The sequence below is a fragment of the Zonotrichia albicollis genome, chromosome 21, assembly GCF_047830755.1.
Source record: "Zonotrichia albicollis isolate bZonAlb1 chromosome 21, bZonAlb1.hap1, whole genome shotgun sequence".
In the NCBI taxonomy this organism is placed as follows: Eukaryota; Metazoa; Chordata; class Aves; order Passeriformes; family Passerellidae; genus Zonotrichia; species Zonotrichia albicollis.
The window spans coordinates 1470144-1497801 of NC_133839.1; the positions used below are offsets into that span (position 1 = coordinate 1470144).

General features: G+C 56.8%; 1 protein-coding gene and 1 long non-coding RNA gene across 9 annotated transcripts in view; one reads left to right on the top strand and one right to left on the bottom strand.

Moving 5' to 3' along the window:
- The window catches only part of EXD3 (exonuclease 3'-5' domain containing 3), a 250109-nt gene that overhangs the window by 13155 nt on the left and 209296 nt on the right, over window positions 1–27658 (bottom strand). The window lies entirely within an intron of this gene.
- LOC113459870 (uncharacterized) lies at window positions 5734–25781 on the top strand. Of its 2 annotated transcripts, none has more exons than XR_012583421.1 (4): window positions 5734–5834; window positions 8125–8223; window positions 21585–21884; window positions 22346–25781. It is a non-coding gene; the product is annotated as an uncharacterized LOC113459870 (long non-coding RNA). The 2 variants fall into 2 exon arrangements; XR_012583422.1 differs by having other exon boundaries at window positions 22532–25781.

A 27658-nucleotide genomic window follows, 5' to 3' on the forward strand; every position in this document is an offset into this window, starting at 1 on the left:
CAGCACGGCCCACGAAGCTGCAGCGGAGTTCAGGCTCCCTGCCTAGCCTGGGGGACACAGCTGCGGCACCCCCTGCGTGCCCCGGCTCTGCTGCACGTCCGTGGCAAGGATGAGGAGCAGGTGCAGCTCATTGCAGAGCAAGCCGTGCTCCCCTCACGGCTGCATTCCCTCACTGTCCCCTCTCCCTGTGCCTGTCTGTGCATCCTGGCCAAGGTGCTGCAGCTCGTGTGGGGCACTGTCACCCCTCACCCGTGTGCTCCTCCGCAGGAGCTCAGCCAGCATCCAGAGGGGCACTGCAGCCCAGCCAGCTCTGTGCTGTCACCACCCCGGGCATGACATGGGGATTAGAAGGACTGATGTCATTGGACTGAGACTGTGGTGTTATCTGTGGTCCCTGAGGCCTGGCAAGGTGTTGTCCCCATCCCCAGCAGCTTGGGCCCCCCTACACTGAGGCTCTCCCTGCCTGTGCCACCAAGAAGGATGAAGAGGTGAAATGTCCTTTTGCAATGCTGGCAGCCCAGCCGGCGCCCTGTTTTTGTTTAGGATGATCCCTGCCTCTCCCAGCCCTCCTGGCTGGGGATTTCAGCAGCAGTGACGCATGAACCTCCCAGGACTCGAGCGACTGGATGCTTGAGCCTGGAGCTCCAGGGCCATCTCAGCATCCCATCCTTTTTCTGCACCTCCACCCAGGGAGCTGAGAAGCTGAAAGAAAACTCAGGTTCAGCAGATAACAGGAGCCAAACCTTTGGTGATCCAAAACGGCTGCAGAAGTCAGTGTGAGCTTGGCTAAGGCTGGCAGCATAAGCTCAGGTGGATGTAGGCTGGTACCCCGAACACGTGGAAGATGAGCAGTTCAGACAGCACTAGAGTCAGTTTTGCTCGTTTCTTTGGTATCTCTAAAAGCTGCATTTTCAAAGTGCTTTGAGTCACCTTGGTGATGGTGACCTCTGCCCAGAGGAGCCACCCTGCACAGCCTCTGGGCCTTAGGGCTCCTTCCACCTGCTCTGCTGACAAACATCACAGGCCAGCGTCACTGAGGGATCTCCTTGGTTGTGAGACACAGATCTCTGCCTGGAGAGCTCCTGGCTTGGGAAATCCTCAGTGTAAAGGATCCAACCTGCTGTGAAGGAAAACAGTGCCCGGTGTGAACTCTTTGGGGCAATTCAGGGCAGCTCATGTCAGGACAATTCCTTGGGTGTCTTGTGCTCGCTGTATCACGGGACTACTCAACAGCCACCTGCAGTGATCTCTTTTCCTACTCACCACCTACCCTCTCCTCTTTCTCCCTCTCTCCAAGATGGATATCACCTGGTGAAAGGGCCACTCCTCCGGATGGAGGTTGCAAATCTCCCTTTGGTTGTGAAAGCACAGCCCTTGAGCATCCAGGAGTTTCTTTCAGGGACTTACCGAGAGTTGAAACCTCCCCAGACTGCAGGATGCCAGGGCTCAGCACAGGCTGCCCTCTGTTACCTCCAAGGCCAGGAATTATGGACCTGCCTCTGCTCACCTCCTGCCTACAACCCAAAGCAGAGTGCCCAGGAAGGTGGGAGATGGTGGGAAGGACAGTGGAAGAAAACCAGGTAACAACCCAGCAGATGTGAAGCAGAGGTCAGAAGCTGACCATGCTCATCTGCCCACATGTCTGTTTTCTCACATTTTTCCCAAGTGACTTCAGCTGCGCTTGCTGCACCCACAGCTTTGACCTTCAGACACTCTCCTCCAGCAATGCTCTGCCCTGCAGCACCTTCAAGGTCCTTGCACAAAGAGCAGAAACTCAGCAATTCAACCCACTGGAGATCTCCACACCCTGTGGGTGCAAAGGCCACCTTTGGGTGCAGTGCTGGGGACAGCCATCTCTCCAAGAGGATTTTCAGACAGCAGCTGGCTGGGCCATGTCCCTTCCCCTTTATGCCAAGAGCTTTCCTCACTGATCCTCTGTTCACCAGTGCCTGGAATCACAAAGGTGCACGTTGCTGCTCCTGCTCTTTTGCAATGGTCCAGTGCCTGTCCTTGGGTACCAGCAAACTGCCCAGCAGCAGAGGAGATGCTGGGTGTGCAGCCTGGTACCTCCAGAGGGCAAAGGCTCTCTGTGCACACAACAGCCCTGAGTGCCCACAGCACCAGGGCAGCCCTCCCTGCCAGGGCTGGGAGCTGGGCTGTAATGGCCCCTCACGGACATGCAGCCTGGGCATGCTCTGCCAAACCTGCCTGCACACCCAGCAGCAGGGGTTTCATGGCCATCTGGGCTCAGTAACCTGCTGCCAGTGAAACACAGGGCTGCCAGTGGGATCCTGGCACCAGGGGCCGTTTGGTTCACAAAAAGGGAAGGGCTCTGTTTATTGAATCATTAACATCACTTCCCTCACTGCCAGCCAGGTACTCCAAGAGGTCTCTCAGGCAAGTGCTGACCTAGCCCAACCCTGCTAAGCTGGTAAGATGACATGGATCCCATGCCAGCCTGGTACTATGTTCCCACTGCTTTCTCTGCTCCCTCTTTGCTATTAGTCATCCATTTCTGGAAGGTTTCTCATGCATAATAAAGTGTTTCAACACTTGCATAAGCCAATTCTTCTCATCAGGAGTGACCTGCTGCATTTCCCAACACTTTCCCTAGGCAGTTCTTCCAACTGCCATGAAATATGGAGTTAAAACATGAAGTTTTCTATTCCCCTCGAGGCAAAAGGTGTGGGAAATCAAACAGATAAGAATGCCTTTAATTAGTATCATTTGCATAAGCTCTGGGAAAGGCTCACCTGACAGCTCCAAGGGCCTTGCTTGTCTGGGAGCATCAGCCATGGCTGAAAAGGGGAGATTAGCGGAGTTCCTCTGACTGGGTGATAGTGAGAGTGACGGTGACAGAGCCCTGGAGGCTCCATGGATACCCCAGCTCCTGCTGGCTCCTCCCTGGGGCTCCTCAGCTCCCACTGCCTCCTTGTCTGTGCAGTCCAGATGCTGCTGGCTCCCTTTCAGGTCCCCCCAGCTCCCAGTGGCTTCTTTTCAGGGCACCCTCTTCTCCATTCCCACCTCCCCAGTGTGCAGCTGCTCTGAGCAAAGAGGTGACTCGTGGGCTGGGGAGAAGGGCAGGGATGGGAAGAGAGGAGAGGGAGCACAGGCACATCCTGGACAAGGCGTGGAGGCTGTGCAGCGGGCTCGCCATGCGGCAGGGATGGGAGCAGGCGGGGCAGCCTCTGCTCGGCTCTCCCCGCTGCACTCACGCTCCCTCGAGCACAGACACTGCCGGTCCCCAACCACAAACCCCATCCCCTGCCGTCACTGCGAGGGTGACAACCAAAGCCCTTTTCAGTACCTCAAGGCCTTTGCAGTGATGAGAATCTCACCCCACACTACACCTAAACCCACATGCAAAGCTGAATTTCCCAGAGGAAAAAAAAAATCATGCTCAACCCGCCTCACGCTGCACACATCCCCCCTCGGATCCCTCCAGTTGCCTCTCAGCTACCTCAAGACTCACTTGCTCATCTTCCCTCTCAGCTGGGCTGGGTGCCCCAAAGAGCTGAAGCTGCCACAGCACCCTTGACCCAACCTTCACTGTGGCCGTGAGCCCTGTTTATACAGCTCCCAGCACATGGGTGCTGCTCTGGGACAGGCTCAGGGCAAGTTGAATAGCAAAGCAAACCAGCAATAACTGCCTCCTAATGAGGTTACGCAGCATCCCTGAAGACTTGGCTTTAGGGTGAGTTCTGTGCCAGGAGCTGCTGGGCCGGGGTTGGAGCTGTCCCTTCCCACCCTCCTGACTGCGGTGCCTCCGCTCCTCCAGCCTACACCAGCACCTTCCTGCCTTCTAAATGTACTTTATATCCAATCCTGGGGTGAAGGTTAGCCCCTCCTGTGTCATGCAGCTCCAGGACGCCCACCTCCTGCTCCAGTCTGCTCCAGAGCCTGTGCCACAGCAGGAGAAGGGTTAATTTACCCAGCTCCTTGCAATTCAGCTCATTGCTGCTCCTCTTTATCAAGCTACTGAGTTTTATCCAACTGGAGGTGAGTGCTCTGCTCTTGGTCAGAGGAGTCCAGAAGCTGATGAACACCAGGGCTGGGAAAAAAACCCAAATCAAGCTCTGGAACTGCCCAGCACTGGAAACAGAGCGAGAGTCCACATCCTGCCAGCTCATATTCCAAAACTAAAATGCAGGTGGAAATCTGGCTACCAAGCAACCCCAGACCTTCAGGAGCAACATGTTTTGGCACCAGAAATGGAAGAGGTCATTCAGATACATTTTCTGCCCTTGAGAGTCAGAGCCCTGGAAACTGCAAATGGGCGAAGCCATTCTCTGTTCAGAGGCTCGCCATGCTCAGGTCATTGACACTCGGGTGCCAGCACTGCTCGTCCTGCCCCGAGGGCTCCTGTGCTGTGGGCTGGGCTCCTGCCTGAGCCGGGCCCAGGCATCCCCAGGGCAGCCCACGATCCCTGCTGCACCTTCCCCGGCACACGCAGCCCAGCTGGGGCTGTGTTCTCTGCTCCTGGGGCTGGACGAGCTTTAGGAAAGTATCTTTACTGTGTGTTAAGCAACAGCCACCCTTATTCCAGCTCCTTCTGGCTTCCCCAGGCAGCTGTCCTCCCTCTGGCTGATATCCTGGGACCAGCTGTGTAATGTACATCAGGGGCTTGTTCCCCCTGCCTGGTGCTGAGCCCTCAGAGCTGTACCTGCCTGCAAGTTGTATCCTCAGCTCTCTGCTTTTCCCCAGAGCAGTTTTCAGCCCTGAGCAAATGGCCAGGGCCACCCTGGCCAGGTGGCTGCCCAGTTCTGCCCCTCCACGGCCATCTGGTCCCCGAGCATACTGCCCTCTCCTCTAGCCTTCCCTGGGGAGCTGGGGGCCTGCCCTGGGCTGCTTCCCCAGGCCAGCACTGCAGCTGAGTGGGGTGAGGATGTGCAGGCAAAGGCAGAACCAGGGAAGCTGGGCTCATGTTTCAGCTTCTATTTTTATCTGGGAACCCAAGTCTGCTATGCAGAGGCCCCTGGGGGACACACTGCCTTCCCCAGCTGGAACCAGATACCATCAGAGCACTATCACTGTGCCAGACCTCCGGGTAGAGGACAGCATCACCCGAGGCACTGGGACATCCTCCTGGCTCCTGGTGTGCTGGGCAGGAGGGAAGGAGCTGAGGAACAGCTCTGCAGACCAGGTCCCCATGCCTCCAGCTGCTCTGAGGTCAGGAACACTTCATCACAGGTGGAGCTGCAGATCAGCCCTGCCACACTCTCACCAGGCCACCATCCAGGTCAGCAGCCAAGTGTAAGTGTCCCCTCTCAAGCTGGACTTCATTTCTGTGCTCTGGGGAGGGGGATGCTCAGGGCCTGGGGCCAAGCCTGCAGCCCCCAACCCACCAGGTGCTCTGTGAGAGCCTGTGCTGACACTGTGGGGCTGCACCAGCCCCATCCCTTTTCATTTGTTAAAGCAAATAAACCTGATCTAGTGGCCAGAGCTGCAGGAAAATGGGAACTTGAGCCACTGCAGCCCAAGCAGCTCATGTGTAGCCTGCAGGTTGGCCAGGGCAGAGGCTGAACTCGCTGATGGAGAGCTGGCTCCTGGCGTGGGAACGCAGTGTGGGAGCCCCTGGTCCTGGGCAATGCCAGTGAGCAAGGGGACACAGCTGGGAGGAGGTGAGCCCCCATCCCGGTGGGCAGTGCCTGCTACTTTAATGGTGGGGGGAGAGTAGGAGCAGCCGCAGAAAACGGGAATATAAAAAAAAAAAAAAAAAGCAAAAAAAAAAAAAAAAAAGGCGTGAGAAAGGAAATCTGAGCGAGGCCTGGAGCAATCTACCCAATCCAGCGGAAACAATGGCCCAGGAAGAAAAACCAGTTCCTACACATAAGGTAGAATAGGCTGGGAACGCTGGAGGAGGGGCGGGAGGCTCCCGGCACAAACAAGCCGGGCATTATGCGGCGGCGCTGCGCGGGGCACGGTGCCCCTGCCCGGGCAAGAACCCCCAATCCTGCTGGGCCGGGCCGGGCTGGGCTGGGCCGGGCTCAGCTGGGCCGTGCCGGGCTGGGCTGGGCCGTGCCGGGCTGGCACCCACCACCCACCCCAGGGATGCACCGCCAGGAACAGCAGCTCGGGCTGGCGGGGCTCACCTCCCAGGCTGGGCAGGGCTGGGCTGCATTTAGCGCCCAAACTGGGCTCAGCTCCCTGGTTTAACTCAGCTAGGCTCAGCATCCAGGCTGGGATCAGCCACTGGTCTGAGATTAGACCTGAAAATGGGATCAGAAACGTTGTGCCTGGGATTAACCCACATTTTGAGATTAGCCCCTAGGCTGGGCTCATTTCCAGGCAGGGTTTACTCCAGGATGGGCTCATCTCCAAACTAAGCTCGCCCTCGGGATGGGCTGATCCTCAAACTGAGCTCAGCCTCAGGATGGGATGGGATGATCCCCAGGCTGAGCTCATCCCCAGACAGGGCTCAGCCCCAAGGGCTGCAGAACGCACAGAGCTGCTGGCTGGGCTCCCCCAGGCTGCTGGCATGTGGCTCCTGGACACTTTGGGAAGTGGCACTGCTGCCAGCTTGGCCACCTCCTCACCTCCCCACATGCCGCTGTGGGAAGCTCATTGTCCCTCTGGTACGCACACCCTGGCAGGCAGACCCTGCACTGTGGAATGGAGACAGCCCAGGTGGACAAATCAGCTCCAGCAGGTCCAGGGGCTGCTCCCTGCCATGGGCACCCATCCATACCCTTGGCTGTGTGGCAGCAGTTGGGATGTGCCAGGGGGTTGTGTTCCCCACAGCTGGGAGAGCTGCATTGTTTCATTCTGAGGCAGACTCTTAAACTCCTAAACTCAAAACCACCATCACTATCCTCACCATGCGCAGTCTGGCTGTGCCACTGGCACTGGAGGAGGTGTTTGGCCCCTCAGGCCAGCCTTCACTGCTGAGGCCGAGGACAGACGGGTGTCCCCAGAACATGGGCCATGGATTTACCCTGGCCTGGCACCAATTCTCACTTTGGGGATGGTCCCAGTGAGTGTGGGCCTACTCCAAAAACAGTCACCACCTTGGCACAAGGAGTGTAGGGAGGGAGCCAGAGAGAAAAGGCAGATCCCACCTGACAGGGTCCAAAAGGGCAGCAGCACCCTGTGCTTGGCCAAGACGGACTGGGAACAAGCTGGGGCTCGGGAGGTGCCATGGAGTGTGCCACACTGATGGAGACATCCCTGAACTGAGGGCTCCTGGGACCCCGGGGTCCTGGGCAGTGGGCAGGGGGCTGCTCCCAGGCAGCCCATGGGCAGGTGAGGAGGAGGAGGAGGGGGAGCCCTGTGCTTTGCTGGGTCTCTCTGCCCAGTGTCTCACTGCAGGTGTGCCAGCATCCCTCTCCCTAGACAGCCCCTCTGGGGTGGGATTTACACTACTCACCTCTGGGATTTCCCACCTCTGGGTGTGGCTGCAGGACTTGCCATGAGGGAAGAAGGTCCATGGGCTGGCAACATTTACTGAGAAACCTTTGGTAGGGCAAAGGTGGACAAGGGGTGGATTTGGGTGAGTACCAGGCTGCTGCCAAGCACTTTTGGAAGGCTGTCCCTGTCTGAGGCAAGGGCTCAATGTACCCTAAGGGTGCAGCTCTTCCCACAGTGAGCAGAGCATGACACTGCACAGCTGGGTTCAGGCAGCATTCCCAGCACAGAGGGGCTTACAGGGACCACCACCCTCTTTGAGATCAACCATCTGCATCTCATCCTGTGGAAAAACACCAGCTCTTCACACACAACTTCTCCAAAAGGCTCCCCAAAACAGCCTCAGAGAGAAGCCACACTGGCTGCTAGCTACGACCAGCTAGAGGGAAACCCAGGGAGCAGGGTAAGACCTGCTGCTGCCAGAATAAGAACAAGCCCCAGGAAGCCTTGGGCACTTATTCCCCATGTTCCCAGCCTGACACATCCCAGATGTGTTAACATGACCCCAGCGTGTTGGTGACACGTGGGGTCACCATGGTGTGATGGGGGCTCAGCCCATCCACAGCTCCTCACCACAGCAGCAGGGGGTGCAGGGAGTGATCTACAGCATCACAGGTTTGTGTCACATGCACAAAAAGGTAAAAACGGGCAATAATGTACAAATGTGGCGGGTTTTTTTGCTCTTGCTGGGACCAAGGGAGTTGCTGTCTGTTGTTTCAGTGGCCAAGTGGAGGAGTCAAAGCTGGGGCAGATGACAGGAGTGATCTGACCCTGCCACACCTGGGTTTGCCCTTTCCCTGACGGACAGGACGTGGGCAGGTGAGTGGTGGCACAACTGTAATTTCACCCTGCAGAAAAAAAATACCTTGGAGTGAAAAATGCTGATGGGCAATTTGTGGGGGTGAAGCTGGAGCAGAAAGCTGTGTGCTTCATTCCTCACATTCCTCTCCAGCTTCCTTGGGACAGTGGCTGTGCTCCCCAGGGCCCTCCCAGTGCCCAGGGGGTGATGGAGAGGGCTGAGGATCCTGTCCTGCCACCTTGCTGCCTCCACCAGCTGGGCAGGGCTGAGCATCTTCCCCTCCTTTCCCATTGTGGGGAAGGAGGAATAGGACTGAGGTCTGAGTCCTGCTGGGGTCTGTGAAATGTAATCTGGATCAATGTGGGCTGCACCTTCAGAAACACTTGGGTGAGGGACCCTCGCAGGCACCGCCGTGTCCCCGGTCCCATCCTGCCGAATCCCGGTGTCCTGCCGCACGCACCGCTAGCGCCCCGCCTGCCCGGGGCCGCACCTCGGGCATCTCGGGCTCATCCCACCGTCCGAGCACAGAGGGATTTTCCATCCCGCAGACACCTCCCCGTGTCCCCTCTCCGGCAGCAGCACCCCGAAGCACCGAGCAGGAGCCGCGCTCCATCCCCGCTCGCTCCCGGGCACTGCGAGGGCACCGCGCCAGCCGCTGATGGGAAAGTTCAGGGTCGGGCCGAGCGCGGGGAGAGGCTCATAAAGGGCTCTTTGTGCCGCAGCTCTGCCCCGGCTCCGCGCACGGAGCCCGCGGCCCCACAGCAAAATGCAGCCCAGAAATATGACAAGACATCTTTTTCCCAGGGTGCTGTTAAAGTCTAATTAAACATTTCAGCACACTCGAGCAAGGGAATGTCTGCTTCTCAGGCCCGGACCATCCCAGCTGGAAATCATCCCCTCCGATGCGAGCGGGCCCGTGCAGGCTGACCCAGAAAGATGCTGCTCGGGTGTAGGGATGGTGTGAGCCCATACACCAGAGGGGACAACCTGCTCCTCCCCGACCCCTCCATGCCAGCACGGGACAACTGCTGTCTCCCGCTCTGGAGGAGGCACCCAGGCTGGAACAGCTGGAGAAGGGCACACACAGACAGGTCTGTCGTGGCACTGCCAGCCCTGGCACTCGTGCACTCCCCACCGTGGGAGCTGGGGTCCCTGTACCTGCTGGGGCAGCAGCCCAGGGTGCACAGCCTGCAGGGGCAGGATGCAGCAGCTCCTTCAAGAGATGGTGTGAGAAAATCTAGTGAGGCTAGAATTGTCATCCTGCTATTTTAAAGAATGAAAGAAAAAGAAAATAGCACAAAAGAGATGAGCAGTGAAGCCAGGTGATTCCGGGAATGAGGAGCCCTGTAAGGCAACAGTCTGGGGCACAGCAGCTTGGAGACCCCCCTAAAATCACCTGGATGTCCAGGACGGGTCTCATGACAGTGAGCTGGCACAGCTCTCCACATTACTGAACACTGACTTTGGCCATTAACTGCAGCAATTCCTCACCACCTTGTTTCTAGCAGGCACAGACCGAATGCAGAAATATCCCACCCCTGATGCTGTGGTGTCTGACCCAGCCTCATGGAGGGGACATGGTGGCACTGAACTACTGCCCTGCAGCATCCCTTGTCCCACCTGACACAGCCCAGTGGGAGCAGCACACCAAGGACAGGCAGTGTTGGGGGCCAGGGAGCTGCTGCTTTCCCATGGGCAACCTCAGCATCAGAACCGGGTCACCCAGGAAAGCATTACTCCAAAAATGTGCCATTTCTGAGATCAGTAAGTGCTGGGAAGGTGTCTGCCCTGAGCAGTGTGACAGACCATGCAATGACACTTGTAATTTGGCATCCCATGGGGTGGAATTTGGCAGAACTGGTCTCTCCTGCTCTAAGGACATTCCAGCTCCTGCATGGGCAGTCTGAACTGAACTCCCTCAATACATACAGCAACCATGGGTTTAATCCAGGTTTGCCCCCTCAGTTAGACAAGCAGCAGGAGCTCCTAGGGGAGCTTCATCCTGGCCCACTGAGGCCCCAGGGCCAAGGTTCCTGTCACTGTGCTGGCAATCACCCCCGGGAACCTTCCCTGTGGTGTTGTGCCTCCCCTCACTGGATGCTCCCCCCTAGGAAAATGGCAACACCAGCATCTGGTATGTGACTGTGGACGGCTGGCAGCCCTGGAGGGGGTCACAGCCACATGCAGGGCTGTCCCCAGGTGCCACACGCTCACAGGGTGTGTCCTTCTCCTTTCACTGCAGTGGGAGGGGGAGGGAGGCTGGATTTAGGAAGAAACCTTGACTTTTCTAGGAAAAGCAAGGCAGGCAGCAGGGTCTTTACATCGTCCCTGTGCAGCACCTGGGCTGTGCTGTGCTGTCCAAGCTTTGTGGGATGTATCTGTCCCTGAATCCTGATCCACTGTGGGTGCCCCAGGTGGCACCGTGAGCCCCAGTCCTAGCACAGACACAGGCAGCGAGGCCGGTGACAGCCGTGGGGACACCGGCTGAGGGCAGCCACCCCCCGTGCAGTGCACACACCGAGGGGGCTCATCCCTATGGACCCCCAGAGACCCCATCCCCACTGGGAACCACAATCCACACCCTGCCTGTGTGCCCACAGCTAGGGAGACTGTGACACCACGAGCCGGTGACAGGGAGCCAGATCCTGAACTGCTGTCCCACTGTTTCCCAGGCTGTTCTACCGCCTGTGAGGGTGCGAGCGCCGGTGGAGTGGCATCGGGGTGCGAGGGAAGCGGAGACAAAGGCATTGCACCGCCCTCCTCCTCCTCCTGCCCTCCTCCCTGCGGCTTGGCGAGGCGGGAGGACTCTGGGAAGGGAAAAGGTTCCCAAGGCGAAGGTGTTAAATGCCCTTCTCCCGTGCTGCTGTCACCTCGCGGCCCCGGGGCTGTGAGAATCAGGCTCTATTATCCCCTCCCTAGGAACTAGCATACTGTACTAACCTTTTCACATGAAAGCCACGCTCTGTTTGCCAACAAAAGCCGGCGCTCGGTTCCCAGGAGTGGGGAAAACCCAACCGTACGGCCCTGAGCGGGGCTGCGGGGCCGGCCCACCCCGCCGGCCCCAGAGCCGCCACCCCGCGGGTGCCAGGGCTGCCGGGGCTCTGCAGGTGGGGCTCAGCCCGGTGCAGCCGCTGGGCTGGAGCACGAGGACCCTCCCCAGGGTGAGGGATCCTTCTTCCCCATCCCGGGGTGCCTGGCTTGTCACCCCCCATAGAGGGGTGGATGGGGCTGAAGGTGGGGGCAAGGGGGACTCCCTGTCCCGCGGTTTGCGCTGCAGGGAGCCCTTCCCTGGGCACGCTGCCCCAGCTGTCGCCTGTCCCCAGGCTGGCAGACCCTCATCAGCTCCCCCAGGCTCCCCCTGAGAAGTTTGCAGGGCTCAAGCTGGTTCTTCTCCCACCACTGAGCAAAGCAGGTCAGGCTCTGCAAGAACTGAAACTCCCACTCGCTTTCAGGCTAACCCTGAAAGGTGAGAAGCAAGACTGGGAAAGCATCACTGGGCCATGGAAAAACCCATCTGCACAACAGCTGAGCCCCAGGTCAGTGTTCAGAGTGGCCAGATGAGCACTGAGCACAGCAGCTCCGGCCTCCCTGGGAACATGGCAGCAGCAGGGATGGGACAGGCATCACCTGGAACTGGGAAGATGAACAATTGGGGTAGCAGCCTCCTCACTCAAGTTTCTAATTAAAAGAGAACTGTCTAGGGCATCGCAGCTGCTCGGGGCTGAGATAAAGATAGTGCCAGAGGAGAGGACTGGAAGTGAAAAGGGTTTGTCTGTTTTTTTTTTTTTCAAATTAACAAATTACCTGCTCTGCCTCATTTATGGCTGGATATGCTCGACAGCTTGGGACAGTGGGCTTGAGAGGTGCCCAAGGTCACAGCAGATGCTGAATTCCCGAGCAGCCCCACACCTGGGGACACATCCCTGCAAGACCCTACAAAATCCACATTCTCATGTTGCCTTGGAACCTCAACTAGGTCCATGCTTCTAGTGAGGGAAGCAGGAAGAAGGAGGGATGAGTCCTTTTCCTTCCTCTCTATTGTTTCCTTCCGTTCCTACCTCCACCTCCAGTCAACTCTGGAGGCAGCTTCCTCCCTGACCCCACAACCTTCCAGTCCCCAAGTGCTGCTGGCCCACTCCAGCATGGGGTGACCCTGTGCTACCTCAGCTCCATCGCTGCACAGGCAGGTGGGTTCTGCATGGCTCACATGTGTACTGGCCCCAGCCCATGGAGCTGTTTCACACAGGCTCTCAGTGACAGCTCCCAGAGCCTGCGGAGCCGTCCCGCTGCTGTGCATCCTGTCGGGGTGCCTTGGCCTCTGCTGCTTTGCAAAGTAATTGAATTACAACTGCTGAATCACTTTGGTGCTGCCTGGCTGCTCCTTTGTGCGTGGGTGCAGCGGCCCAGGGCGGCCTGGAGCACACGCGGGGGCTCTTTGGGCTGCTCTTTTTGGAGGGTCATTTCTCCTCTCAGTTGCTGCAGTCAGATTTGGGTCATCAGGTTTGATCTAAGTATGTCAGAGGACTGGAATTCACAGGGAAGCAAAGGCACAATAATGCAGGCTCTGTCCCAGTGTGATTCTGGGCTGGTTTCAAAAGTTCTTGGTTCACTCTTAGTGTTCTGGGAAACCTGGGGCAGGTTTAGTTCCTCACCTGACACAGGTGCCTTGGTGCTTGAGAGGTGAGGGCCAAGCCTGCCCTACCCTGACATGTGTCCCTGTGATGGAGACAAACCCTTCTGAGCTGTTGCTGCCTGTCCCCGGCTCAGAAGCACCTTTGAGCCAGGAGCTGAGCCAGGGCCAGGCTGTGAGGCTTAGGGCAAGATGAGATGAAATCCTTATCCAGTGTGCGGGGCGCATAAGGCAAGAGTAGGGAGAGTTGGTGCAGAGGCAAGGCACACAGCAGAGCTGTCCTTCAGGCTACTGTCCCCAGGCTTCCCAGTGCCAACTGAGCCCTGTGGGTCCTGAAAGGCTTGGTGTTTTCCAGGGAGGAGCAGGCAGAGCACTGTCAGACTTGCTGCAGCTGTGAGAGAGGAGCTGGGAGCATTTGTCCAGCATCTTCATTCCAGCCCAGCTGCCCAGACCTGCTCCCAAGCTCCAGGCATTCCGTGGGTCCAGCGTGGGCCATGCACAGAGTGGTCCTCAGGGCAGGTGACAGCCCTGGACCTGCCAGGGAGAGCAGCAATTAACAAGAGAGGAGACACAAACAGAGGGCTGGTTTAGAGGGCAGCTCTGGATTTTCTGCTTCTCCACCTGAGGTCTGCCTGAACCCAATCAAGGAGGTTCAGGACCAGCCAAACAACCCTGAGGCAATGAAATTCCAAACACAACAGCTTAAGCTGCAACAAGAGACTCCCTCATTTTTTCAAGCCAGTCCATGAAGGTATGAGCACATTGCAGTCTGGGTCATGCAGAAGCCAAGCTGGAGACCTGTCTGGCTCCATCAGCATCTTCAGCCAACTCTCTGAGTGGGTCCCTGCAGCCTGGCCCCTTCCTGCTGTGTCAAGATCAGTGCCCTGTTCCTCACTGCCTTTGCGTGTGGCCAGAGCCAGCCAGGGCCCCTGGCCACCAGAAATCCTGGCAGAACTCTGGGACACACAGGGCCAGGGCTGGAGGATAAAACCCTCTGAACTCTGCCTGAGCTGCTGGGGTGACCGGACTTGGGGTTTGACCTGGAGATAGCAGCTGGGTGGGAACTGCTCCTGCTCAGCCCCATTTCATGGGTACCTGCACAGGTGAAGCACCTCAAAGCAAGAGCCCAGACCCTTGTACAAGCTCTTGCATCCAAAAATGATACAAAGAAATGAAAAATCAGACCTTCACCAGGTCCCTTGGGAGAATATTTTGGGAGCAGTAGCTTGTCATTTGGTCTTGGAGACTCAGCTTCAAAGCCCAAGGCAGAACAAAGTCCAAACCTCCAGGTCTGAGGCTTCCCGGGGAAGGTGAGGGTGCCTGTCTGCCAGTGCCAGCCTCTGCCCTCTCTGCCGTGCAGGAGCCTCTGGGGACACACGGCTCCAGCGCAGGAGTTAAAGGGGCCTCTGGAGCAGAGCATCCTTAATAGCCCAGGGGACCCCTGCTTGGCTCATGGGGACTGTGGCTGTCCCCAGGATTACCGCAGCCTCTGTCTCAGGCAAAGAAGATAGTATTTATCTCCCCATGACAAAAATTATGAAAGGAGAGATTATGATATCCCCTGCAGCCCTTCTCCTTCAGCAGACAGCGCAGAGCCTCCCCTCCTCCATGCAGCACCCCGATGGATGCTCATCCCGGAGCCGGGAGGGGGCCCTGGGAACGCCTGGCTCTGGTTGTCGCTGTCCTGCTGCGCGGCAGAGATGAGAGGAAAAACAACTCCTGGGGCTTCCCCTCCCCTCCGTGCTCGCCCGCCGCGGCCCCGCCGGCTCTTTCATCTCCCGGCCCGCGGCTCTTTCATCTCCGGCCGAGGTGCGATCGGGCCCCCGGGGCCGCCCCCGCCCCGGCACCGCCCTGGGCCCGGCGCTGCCGCGGCCAAATGGCCGCTGCGGCCTGCGCGGGCACCGTACCTGCCTGAGGGCTCGGCACTCCCGGAGCTCGGCTGCTCTCAGGGGCCTGCAGAGAGACTCAATCACCAGATTTCTGCCGATTCGCCTGCAAAGCAGATGGTGCAGGGATCGTGTCGGCTCAGACTCGGCTCATCTCTGTGAATTTGTGTCCACACGGACCCAGCCAGGCCAGGGTCATGGAGGGCTTGCGTGGGCAGGTGTCCCTATGTCCTGGTGCTCCTGACTGTGGCTGGCATAATGCTTCCCAAAGGAACCATCCCAACCCCCTACCCCGTGGGGAGGGAAGTTCATCGCCACCCTGGCAAACAACCTGCAACCCATGGGCCAACTACGGTTCATCCCTGGATTCTGGTATAGGAGTGCCAAGGCTGCACTGTCACCACACAGCTCTGGGTGTCAGGACACAGGGGCACCTCTGCCAAAGGGCAGTCAATCCTTACAAGCAGCATGAAACAAGGTGCCTGCTTGGTGGGAACGAACTGCAAAGGGAGCACAGCTTGGTCATGGGAATAGCTGGGAGAGAAGGAGAACAAGAGAGAGAAGGGCCATGGGCTGGGCTGGGCTCCTGCCAGCAGTGTCACTGCATGTCTGAGCTCTGCGGTAACAGAGATGGGGCTGTCAGTGAGCACAGCCCTGGAACAGGGACATGTGGCATCAGGACATGTCATTGCCACTACAGCACAGAACCGCACCCAAACAGCCAGGAATTGGCACCACATTTCACACCAGCAAACAGCTCTTCTGCAGAGAGCCAAAGGGATGAGACGTGGGAATGGAGCCACTCACAGGCCTGGAGGGGCTCAGAACTGAGGGGAGGCTGAAGGCAGAGTCACCACAGCTCTTGGCACATGGGGCTGCCACCAGTGAGCGTCACGAGCTCAAAACCCACAGTGGCGTGGGGATGCTGGGACAAGGGGAGCCCCAGCAGGACTGTCCTCATGGGCTGATCCAGCCCTTCAGGAGGGAGGTGTCCATGCCTGAGCAGGCCCCACCTGTGCTGCCTGTCCTGGCTGATGTGTTCCATACATGGGTGGTTGGAAGTGCTAGGAGTTTGCCCCCTGCATCTCCACAAGTCCCAGTGAGGCATCCCAGAGAGCCCCTGAGCTCCCGTCTGCTTTCAAATCATAGAACCATGGAATCTCAGACTGGTTTGAGTTGGAAGGGATCTTAAAGTCCATCCAGTGCCACCCCCTGCCATGGGCAGGGACACTTTCTACTATCCCAGGCTGCTCCAAGCCCTGTCCAGCCTGACCTTCGGCACTGCCAGGGATCTAGGGGCAGCCACAGCTGCTCTGAGCACCCTGTGCCAGGGTCTCACCATTCTCATTGTAAAAAACTTCCTTGTATCTCATCTAAATTTCTTCTCTGTCAGTTGAAAACTATCACCTTTTGTCCTGTTGCAACAGGCCCTGCCAAAAAGACTCATCCTTTCTCCATTCCCATTCCAATTCACATCCTTATCCTCATCCTCATCCTTGTCCCCATCTGTGCACTCTCTAGGATCCCCAGGGACACCCTGGCTTGCCATGGGCTGGCTCAGCTGTGGGTCAGGGTCTCAGCAGCATGGTGACCCTGCACTCAGATGTGCAGGGCCAGGGAGCCACTTTGAACAAGGACCCAAAAATGCAGGTGGTGACTTGCTTCTTCGACCCCCAGGAAGAACCCAGACCAGTTGAAAATCCAGCTTCTTGGAAGCCATTCCCACTTTTTTCAGAAGTCTTTCAGAAAAACCCTGGCTGCAGCCCAGCTCTAGCAGAGCCATGCTGCCCTGGCAGCTCCTAGGCTCCCAAGTGCCCTCCATGAGTATTTTCACAGCTGCCCAACAAGATTCCTCAGGAAGGGCAGTGTGCATTCTCAGCAGTGAAGCAGCCATGATCTCACTGTGCCTGAAGCTGCCCCATTTCTTTGGGGCAATCACAGCTCATAGGGGAGCCTTCTGTTTTCCCTTCTGATGTGGTGAAACGCCGACACAGGACTGCCAGCAGCAAATATTTGTCACTCTCCCCCTTTGCCTCCCTGCTAGACACAAAGCCTGTTGGTCCACATCCATATACATGTGGATATGGCTGTATAGACCATTTGGTTCAGCTCCTTTGAGCTTTTTTGACCCTATGAGGCTACCAGAGCCATGCTGGAGCCTTTGACAGCAAAATTGGGCTTCAGAGGAGGAGCAAGGGCTGGGAGCGAGTCCCAGCCTTGGTGCTCAGCTCCCTTTTTGAGCCTGGGCTGGTGGATGAGCCATGCAGAGCCCAGCCAGGACCAGTTGCAGGGTTCAAGGTCACCTTCAGATCCTTGCTGTCAGGTCACGGGGGGAAAGGAGGGATTTTCCCAGCAGGCTCCCTCCCTGGCGTGCTGCCTGTCCCCAGATGCTCCTTGTTGCTGCTCCAGCCTCAGAACCAGATGCAAAGCAGCTGATCTTCACTTGGCTGCTCCAAGCAGCTTCAATGCACCAGCCCACAGTGCTCATGGGGAAATTCCCTGCCTAGCCTCTTCCTGAAAAGAGGCCAGAGCAGGAGCTGGACCAAGGGTTACACCAATCCCGGGCTCTTCTCCCACCTGTCTTGGGGTCTCCAGGTGGAGATTAAAAGCATCGGAATGAGGGATGCTCAGCATACCAGCAGGTGTGAGCTGGGGTGGAAGTGGACACCACAGACACCCCTGGGACTCACAGGACTGGGTGGTCATGCTCTCAATCCAGCAGACATTCCCCAGAAGGAAGTTTTTGGCAAGATCATCCCTTTCCTCTGGGAAATTTCTCTGATAAAAAAAAGCTGAGATTAAAAAAAGAACCTTCCACGTTCCCACCCAGCTGTGTGCAGGAGGATCCATCCCACCTGGGCAGGATAGTTGGCACAGGGAGAGCAGAGCTCAGCTCCCAGGGACCCCCTGAACATCCCTGCTCGCCTAGGCAGACATGGGACAGGGCTGGGACCACTCTGGGCTGCCTGCTCGGGTTCCCACGTCCCTCCTTGACGTCACCCCGAGAGCGCTGAGTGAAAGGGGGGCCCTCAGGCGCCGGACAATAGCGCTTTCCTTCCCATCAATAGCGGCGAGAGCCACGCTGGGCTGACACGGAACTGTGCACAACAAAAGCCAGTGTCCGAACAAATCTTCTCAGGAGCTGGGTTCCCCCGGGTGACCCGGGGTTAGCCCGGACTTTTGCTCCCGCCCGGCCCTCCGGAGCAGGAATGTCCCTCCGTGCTGCGCTATGGCTGGTTCCCACGCTTCCAACCTGCTTTCCTATTTATCAGCAACCAGCCCCTAATCCCCTTTGTGAAGGCCCGATTCAAGCTCAGCACAATGTGGCGAAAAGGGAGGGGGTGGGCGGGAGAAGAGGGAGGGGAAAACGGTCCCAGAGAATGAAAATCAAACCCTTTACCTTTTCCCCCCCCAACTCTGGTGGATGAGTCCCTGGGGACTCTTCAGGCTGGCACCTCCCTGGGCAGTGCCAGGCTCTGGTGGGGTGCGGGCCCAGCCTGATGGAAGGGGTTCCTGGTGGGATGTGCTGGTGGTTAAGGAAGAAGTAAACACACGCATTGAAAGATCCACTTGTGCACCCTCACAGGTTACTTCAGCTTTGCCACCCACTGCTCTCACGTGATTAGATATTAGGAGTTTTTTTAACAGAAAATGCTGCAAAGGCCTGAAACAGGCTGTCCAGAGCAGTGGTGGAGTCAGCATCCCTGGCATGTGAGGACATAGTTTAGTGGTGAACCATGGTGATGATCATGGATGGGCTTGATGATCTTAAAGGTCTTTTCTGACCTTAAGAGTCCCAAGACTCTGTGATCCTCTCCTTCTGTGGCTTCCTTCATCAGGGATGTGCCTGTACTCCCCATGTGTTCCCAACAGGATGGAGGTGTGTGCTGGAACATCACTGGAGGGTGTCTGTGGGGGAACAGGGAATGTTCTGATTCACTCCTGTTCAACCACCTCACTACAGCCCCTCCCTGGCACTGCATCCTCTCTGCTCACAAACTTCCTTGGGAGGAATAACCCATTGGAATTTCTCCAGCTCTGGGTGTGATGCTGCATGCTGGCTCCATCCTTCCTGGGGCTGATCCCCTTGGCCAGCTCCTGTTTGCCTTAGGAGAGGATTCACAAGCCCTTCCCCAGATAACATTGGAACAAAACAGTTTCCAAAGGCTGTGCTACTTACAAATGAGGGGTTTTGAGCTTTTGTCCCAAATCCAATGCTGTTTTCTTTGCAAACGGCGGGGGAAAAACGTAAAAGCAGAAGAGCTGACCTCAAATGCTAATCTTGTTAGGTTAAACTGTTCACTAAACAGATGGAGGTGCAAGGCAATGGGATTTTTGTCTTTCCAAGGAAGGGGTTAGGCTTGGAGGGCACAGAGGTCATTACAGGCAAACTGGCAGCTTTGCTCTTTGTGTCACAAGAGCAGGGGGAAATTGAAGGGGCACAAATGCTCCCAGCTGAGCTGGTCTGGTGGTCTCACAGGATGAAGCCCCCAAGCCTTGCTCTCGGTTATTCAGAACCAGCACAAGGCCAAGGCACCACAAAAGGGACACACTACCAAAGACTCCATGCTCCTCAGGGCCACAGCATTCCCCAGGAAGATCCTCCCAAGAGCCACCCCATGGCTACTGCAGTGCTTGGCCCTTTTGGAGCACTGGAGGGGTGGCATCTTCAGAGCCAAGCCTCACCTTTCCCTGAGCTTTCTGTGGGAAGGAGAGGAAAGCCAAGGTCCCTGTGGGCAGGGAGGCTGCTGGTACCTATTGGAGGCTCTAGTAGGGATGGAAGGTGGTGCATCCCCATCCTGCTGTCCCTGTGCTCCTCACCAGGCAGAGCTAGCAGGGAATGTGGGCCTGTCTCTGCCAGCCCAGGGGCAAAGGCTCTGCTCTGGGCACCATGCTGTGCTCCAAGTCAGTGATTGCTCCCAACTCCCTGCCCTTCCTGCCCCTCCTGCCCTTCCTGCATGTGCAAGCACTACTTAGCCTGCCTTTACCCTGGTGAATCCCTGGGCTGCTCTGAAGGGCATGTGAGATGAAGCAACAGCAGAAACAAAACCACAGAAGTATGAAGAATTGGTCAAAAACCCCAAATGACACCATCTGGATCTGACAAACTGACAGCCAGACAGAAGGAACCACCCTTGGGGGTCCACCACAAATAGGATGTGCTCCCCAACAGCAGCAGGGGATGTGGGAAGCAAAGGGAGGAGGTCCTCCATGTGGTCAAGGAGAGGCTAGCTGTGAGAGGTGGGACCACCGTGATGCTGTGAGATTCCCTCCTGCAGCACACCAAGCCCAGGTTCAGTGACCTTGGCGGCAGAGAACAAAGCCAGACAACCACACAAAGTATTAAAAAGGCTCCAAATTTTTGGCCTGAACCCCAGAGGACTCTCTGCACTGCTGACAAGACACAAGATAACCACGTGCTGGACCTGCTAAGGTGGGCATGGAAGTCCTTGTTTTAACATGAATGCTAAGGAGAGGGTGCTGGTGGGGTATCCTTTGGGTCCTAGAACACTGTCAGCTTGTCTAAGCATCACCCAGAACTGGAGCCTAACAAATCCCATGGGAAGTCAGGACAGACAAATTCCTGTCCAAGTGGCAGCTTCCAGCCAGCACCCACAGCAGCACAGCCAGCAGTGCCCACAGCTGCTCCTGCAGCTCCTGCTCTGCCCAGTCCAGCCCAAAGCCACCCTGTGAGCTGAGCCTTGTTGGGCACAAGGGTCCCCTCGACTGCTCAGCCTGGACCCCCATCTGGCTGGGTCTGCTGGCCTGAATGGCAGAGGGTGGGCTCTCCCGGGGCACTGGGAGGAAACTTCCAACAGAGCCATGCCAGGATCAGCACAGATCCCACAGCCCTGGCTGGGAGCAGTTCTGCCAGCTGCTCCTGCCAGGCTGACCCACGCAGGGCTCCGTGTCCTCCCCGGGGGCCGCAGCCACAGTGACCACCGAGCAGTGTGACCACCGAGCAGAGTGACCAGTGAGCAGAGTGACCACTGAACGGAGTGACCACCGAGCAGTGACCACCGAGCAGAGTGACCACTGAGCAGAGTGACCACTGAACGGAGTGACCACCGAGCAGAGTGACCACTGAACGGAGTGACCACTCAGCAGAGTGACCAGCAAGCAGAGTGACCAGCGAGCAGAGTGACCACACTCCCAGCAGGAGCCTTCACACCCTGGCCCTGCCTCACCCAGCATGGTCCAGGCTGGGAATTCGCCGTGGTGTGTCCGTCTCTCCCAGCATTCAAAACAAACAGAAGATGTGAAAACACAGTGTCTATAAAAATGTGAGAAGGTGAAAAACAAAAAGGAGAAGTGGCTACAGAGCTCAGAGGCTCAACAGAGGCCCAATGAGGCTGTGACAGTAAATAAATAACAGTCCTTGTGTGCAGGGATTTGTCACCTCGCTGTGTCCCACTGCCCAGGCACTGTGAGAGACACAAGGGCCACAGGATCACAGCAGAAGCAGCAAAGGGATAGAAGGAAAGAGGAGCAGCGAGCCTGCTGCGTGGCAGGAACTCAGACTCCCAAATGGGGGTTGGCTCCATCAGAGTCCCTACCACACTGAGGGCTGACACCAGCAGCAGCACTGGTGAGAGCCACAGTGCTGCCCATCCTGGTGAGGATGAGGCCATGGGGACGTGTGTGAATTCCCACCATGGCTGTGACACTGAAACCCTGCCACGAGCAGAAGCCAAAGGTACAAGGTGCCCCCAGCTCTGCAGGTTTGCTGGAGGCATGGGAGGAGTGGGGGCCAGGGCCCTGGTGGTGCCCCACTGCTCCTCCAGCGAGTGGGCTGCTGAGGGGCTGCTGAGGGGCTGCCTTTATGCTGTCAGAAATAACCAATTTGCCTCTTCTTTGCCTACAGGAGCGGCCTGGCAGTGTGAGGGGAGCAGCGACTGCATTCAGACACATCATCTCAGCTCTCTGCTCCATTTCCCGATTTCCCAACTGCACCATGCACTGCACTCAGCACTGCCTGAGTTTGGTCTTCAGCTGCATCCTTCACTCAGGATTCCTTCCTTGTCTGTGGCAGAGACACCAGCTGAGGACAATGATTCCCATCAGCAGTTAGGAACATCAGGGATCAGACAAATTCCTCTCCAAGTTACTGCTGTGCATGAATAGCCCAGACTGAAACACCAGACACTTCCAAGTGTCCAGGAAGGTGAGTGAACCCTCATGAACTACAGATCTGTCAGTGGCTGGTTCCTGGGAGCAGGGTCTGTGGTGGGAACTCGGTGCCATGCAGAGCTGGCAGTTCTGGCATCTGCTAGCCACTACTGCAGCTCCCTCCAGGGTACAGGGGCTGCTCTGGAGTGCCCTGAGCCCCAACACACAAGCCCAGCATGTTCATTTCCTACTCTCCAGTGTCTTCAGCCCCTCTATTCAAATCAAATTAATTTTAGCCATGTTTTTCCAGACATAAGCCCTCTGCAACTAGGCTGGAGCTGGAATGCTAGATCAGATAGGGAAGGGGATGTTTAGGCTTCAGGAGAGGCAGGGAAAGCCCAGAGCTCCATCCTGTCCAAGGAAATGGCCCAGGACATATGCCCACCACAGACCAGCAGTCATGGGCACAACAGGCTGAGGATTTGAGCTGAGCCCATTTCTTGGCCTTATTTCCAGAGTCTCTCTCACTCTGTGCAAGTTGTTGGAGGACTTGGAGATGATGGACTTGGGGCCATACCAGACACGGTTTCTTCCACATAGTGAATTCTTTAACAAACAGAGAAACAACTTCTCAAAACTAGAAAAAAAGACTACTATGTCCTTTAAAATTTATTATTTTTTGTTCTCTGAACATTTTCCCAGAGGAGAAATGAGAAATGAGAAACCTCCTATGTCAGACAGCACCATAAATGTCTCCTGCTACTCTGCAAAGTCTGAAAGGAAAATGCCATCACTTGAGCCCCTGGAGACATCACGTGCACCCCAGTACAAAAAGCCAGGCCCCAGGCCAAACCTGCTGTCCTGGGAAGCTGTGACACCCAGCTCTGCAAGCCAGGCCTGGGGTCTCCTGAGGACATGAGTCATGGAAAGCTGTTGGATGAGAATCCTGTGGCTTAGCGGGCTTAGATGTAATTCCTACCTGAGCATCCATGTGCTGTGCAAGCATTACCCACAGCCTGCACTTCCCCTGCCCTGGAGCTACCTCACAGGCCTGGGCTGGGGCTGGATGCCCCCAAAGTCTTTCCTTTCCCAGAAAAATGTAGATGTGAGATACCAAAAGATTGAGTGAAACATCAAGGCTGGAAGAGGCTTTTCTTTGGGTGACCATTCTATTACAAACAGACTGATGAAGAGAGGGACACCAGCCAAGTCTGAACCAGAGGAAGCTGTTTGCAAAACAAGGTAAGAAATCCTCACTTGCTGTGAGAGATGAGGAACCATCCTCATCTCTCACATAAGGGGAAACTTATTGGGTGGCAACAATGTTTGTCAGTAAGGGAGAGAAAAAACTGGAAAGAACCTCCTGAAATCAGAAATCACATTGATGATAATCATAAGCATTCCAGTAGAGTCAACAAACAAAACACCCAAGCTGGTGGCTCATTCTGCACAGCCCAAACTCCAAACTGCAAAATCTTCCTGAGCAGGAAGAAAACCTCTATTGCTGTGTTCCCCACAGTTCCATTATTGGTCTTGTCAATGGCAAGCTAATGAAGATAAAAAGGTCTGGATGACCAGCACAGTCCAGGGCAGCTTCTGCCCAAATGAATCAACCTGAGCAGCTACTGCTATTGGCAAAGAAAGGGTATAACTCCACATTTTGTTACTTGCAGCAGCCCACAACCTCCTGGATAATGTTTCTTTCAGCTCATAATCTCCTCATTGACTCTTTTACCTTGTCTCTGTGGGGACATCACCCAGACTTCTGTGCACCAGTGGTTCTGCATGATGGTTTCAATGCTGGAAGAGTGGGAGAGCCTCAAGTGCCCAGATAACGCTGTGCTGTTCCCATACAGGGCCAGATCTTCCTCACAGCAGCAGAAATTTTGGTAAACACAGACATCTCCTCCAACTCACCCATGAGAAGTGTTTTCCCAGGGCAGAGAACTGAACCCTTGCCCACAAAGTCCACTGCAATTGGAGACCCTTGGATGGACGTTTGAAACAGTCATTCTTAATGGATTCCCTCGTCTGCCTCCCTGTGAAGATAATTTTAATCAGGCAAAGCTCTGCAAAGTGGCTGCAGGGGTGAAAGCTGACAGTGCAATGCAGAAGTGGCTGAGACAGTGATCTGCCTGGGAGTCACTTGCTCTGATTTCACACAGCATACAAAATATTCCCATCTCCTTCATGACAGACATTTCTTATTTTTCATTGTGGAAAAGGCCATTTAAGGGACTTTCTGGCAGTGGCTGGGGAGTGACAAACAGGGGCTTTCACTGCCCTGCATCCTCCCTGGGTTAAGTGCACTGGGTCTTGTGCTCTGTTAGGTGCTCAGTCCCATGGTCCTGCTGCAGTTTTACACCTCCTAAAGGGATGAGAAGTGTCCCCTCCTGGGGACATCTGTGGGCACTGGTGGTGTGAGGGGTTTCAGCAGTACTCCTGGATGTCCCAGTTCCACTCTCAGTGTGATGCTGAGGACTTTGCTAGATGCCTCCCCACCACAGCAGTTACATGAGATGGACACAGCACAACCTGCATATGCTCTTAAGTGCCAGCAAAACCTGCTCCATAAACATGATTGTCAGAGGCAGAAGAGTCCCCCTGAGCTTCCTTTTCTCCAGGCTGAGCCCTCCCGGCTCTCTCAGCCTCTCCTGGTGTTCCAGCCTCTCAAAGTCTTTCTGTCATGACAATCCCAAAACTGAACCCAGGACATGAGGTGTGGCCAGTACAGAGACACACTGTTGTCCTCTGTCCCTGCAGAGAGGGATGTTGCCAAACCCTTCTACCTGTTTGGGGCCCCTGAAGAGCCTGATTAGGGAGAGCTGGATGGGCAAAGAGCACCAGGGACATCTGTGGGGAAGGGCTCTGATTGCCCACTGTGGGCACACGTGTTGTCACAGGCACTGTGGGAAATGTGAATTTCCTTCTTTAAAGCAATTCTTCTCCCTGTGGGCATTGGAGGCATTTTTCTTCTGGTTTGGAAGACTTTCACTTTGCTTTAGAACTGGTTGAAAATCAAGACAGGTTTTCCAGAAGTTTGTGAGTAATTACCATCATTCTTAGCACCAATATCTGACTGAAAGAGTAAGAATTGAAATGCCCATTTGTGGATTCCCCAGGAAAACCAAGCAAAATCCATCCTGCAGGCGGGGTTGGGAGTGTCTGTGGAGGTGCTGGGGACTCCCAGCTCCCCAGGAACTCTTGCTCCCACCTCAGCCTCACTTCCTAAGCCCCTAAGGAAGTCCATAAAGTCCCCTCCTTCTGCTCACCCTGCTTAGCACCTACGGCGACATTTGCTATCCCTGGCGCCACGGGCAGCCACAACCCTTCGCTATGGCCCTACAATCCCATCGGGTCCCCAAAATCTGGGGAGGCAAGGGGGCAGGGCTGGGGGAATCTCCCCGGGACCCGGCTGCCCTGGCCCTGCGGGGGCACCTCCGGCAGCCCCCGGGACCCAGCCGGGAGCAGCAGCGCGGCCGGGCCGGGGCTCAGCGGGGAGCGGGGGGTCCGGGCACGGCGGGGCCCGCACGGCCCTCGCCCCCCGGCAGGCAGGGTCCCTCCGCGAGGAGGGCAGAAAGCAGCTGAAAACAAACAAACAGCCGGCGTTAATGGGGCCGCAGTTATTTTTGGCCTAGAGGGAGTTGACACACTGTGTGTTGTTTTAGCAAATAGCTGTGAATGGAGCTGGCGGCGCGGGGGGAGCCGGCCTTGCTGCGCCGGTGCTAACAGGAAACCGAGCGCCCGGCGCCCCTCGCACCTCGCCGGCATCGCACTTTTATTGTCACCACATCCTTCGGAAGCCACATCAGAGCGGAGCCGAGGGGGCGGACAGCACCCGTGGGAAGGCGGCTCCGGGCTCTGTCCCCGGCGGGAGGGACGGCCCGTGCGGCCCGGCCCGGCATGGCACGGCCTGGTACGGCACGGCACGGCCCGGCCTGGTACGGCACGGCATGGCCCGGCACGGCACGGCATGGCCCGGAACTGCCCGGCCCGGCACGGCCTGGCACGGCCCGGCCTGGCACGGCACTGTCTGACACGGCCTGGCACGGCATGGCACAGCATGGCACGGCACGGCACAGCATGGCAGGGCACGGCACGGCACGGCACGGCACAGCCTGGCACGGCATGGCATGGCGCGGTGGGGATGGGCTGCAGGCCGGCCGCGGGGACAGCGCACAGGCCGTGCTGCCATCGCTGCTGGCACCCCAGGGCCGGGCGAGGGGACGCAGGATGGGCTCTGGATCCAACCTGCGCCGCCCCAAGGCTGCGGCTCTGCTGTGCCCCCATCGCCCCGGGCTGTCCCAGCTGGTCCCGGTGAGCCCAGAGAGCGTCGGCATCGCCCTGGGCCAGCACGGCCTGGAGAAAGGCACTTCCCTGTGGAGATGCATCCTGCAGGAGGGCCAGCTTTGGCTAATGCCCTGCTGGGACACTGGGGCCTTTGCATGTGCTGAGATGCAAAATTAAACATTTTCTTCACGGCTGAGGTTTTTTTTAGGAGTGATTACACTCCCAGGTGTCTGGGATAGGAGGCCGGGTGGTTGCAGAGGGTGTGAGTGGCATTGGCCAAACTGGCCTGAGTCCATAAAGCAGAAAGGCTTTGCACAGGCAGAAAGCACAAGCCATCAGAAAACCACATAAAATCAAGCCACACATCGTCTCAGTAAGAGAAGGATAGTTAGAAACACCCTCCTTGCACAGCCTGTGATCTCAGAGCAATAAAACCTGAAAATAAAAGCCAGATAGCAGCTGCTGCTAGAGCAGGGGATGGGGACACAGGGGCTGAGTGGTGGCATCAGGCTCATGGCACAATTTCTGCAGCGATGTCATTTTAAATCTGCTGGTGACATTTCCTCTGGGACCTTTCCATGGTGTGGGAAACCAGGGAAGCACAGCTCCAGTGAGGGAAGGGTGGAGAGGGAGCTGGAGCCCCAGGAGGGGCTGAGGGAGCTGGGAAGGGGCTCAGCCTGGAGCAAAGGAGGCTCAGGGGGGACTTTGAGCTCTGCACAGCTCCTGCCAGGAGGGCACAGCTGGGGGGGCAGGTCAGGCTCAGCAGATGAAGTAGAATGGTGGAAATTCAGGTGCTGGCTGGAAAATGGGCTGTGAACTCAGCCCTGCAGGCAAAGCTGGCATTGCAGGGAGCAGCAGGGCACAGGCCGGGAATGCTGCTGCCAGCATCCCCCTGCCAGAATGGAAGCAAGCAGTGCCAGAGCTGAGGAGGCTGAAGGTGGTTGCAGGAAGGCCAGAAGGACGCTGAGATTCTGGAGGCAGAAGCCAGCACCCAAAACCATGTCAGGGAGCAGTCCTGCACCGGCAGCTTCAGTGCTAAAATATCTCTGGCATAATTTCAGAGTTTTAGTGGGGGTTTGCCTTTGGGGAAAGGAGTAGCTGGGGGATGATTTTCCTCTAACTTTTAAATTTGAACACATAGAACTGAAGGTCTTTGTGGAACACCCCTTCCATATGGGCTCCATCCAGTCCCCCTAGCATGGCTAAGGCAAGCCCTATTCCCAGCCCTCTGTGTGCAAATCACAAAATCACAGAAGCAGAGACTGCATTGGGCTGGAAGGGACCTTAAAGCTCATCTCGTTCCACCCCGTGCCATGGGCAGGGACACTTTCCACCAGAGCAGGTTGCTCCAAGACTCATCCAGTCTGTCATGCACCCAGTGCAGGAGCCCAGATGGCTGCAAACAGGCTCATCGTGTGCTCAGATGCTTTCAGTGCCAGGAAAAGGCACTTGCAGCAGCTGTGGCCATGGCTCAGAGTCCCTGCAATCCCCCTGGAGTCATGGGGCAAGAGCTGCCAGTCCTGGGGCTTCATCCCCTCC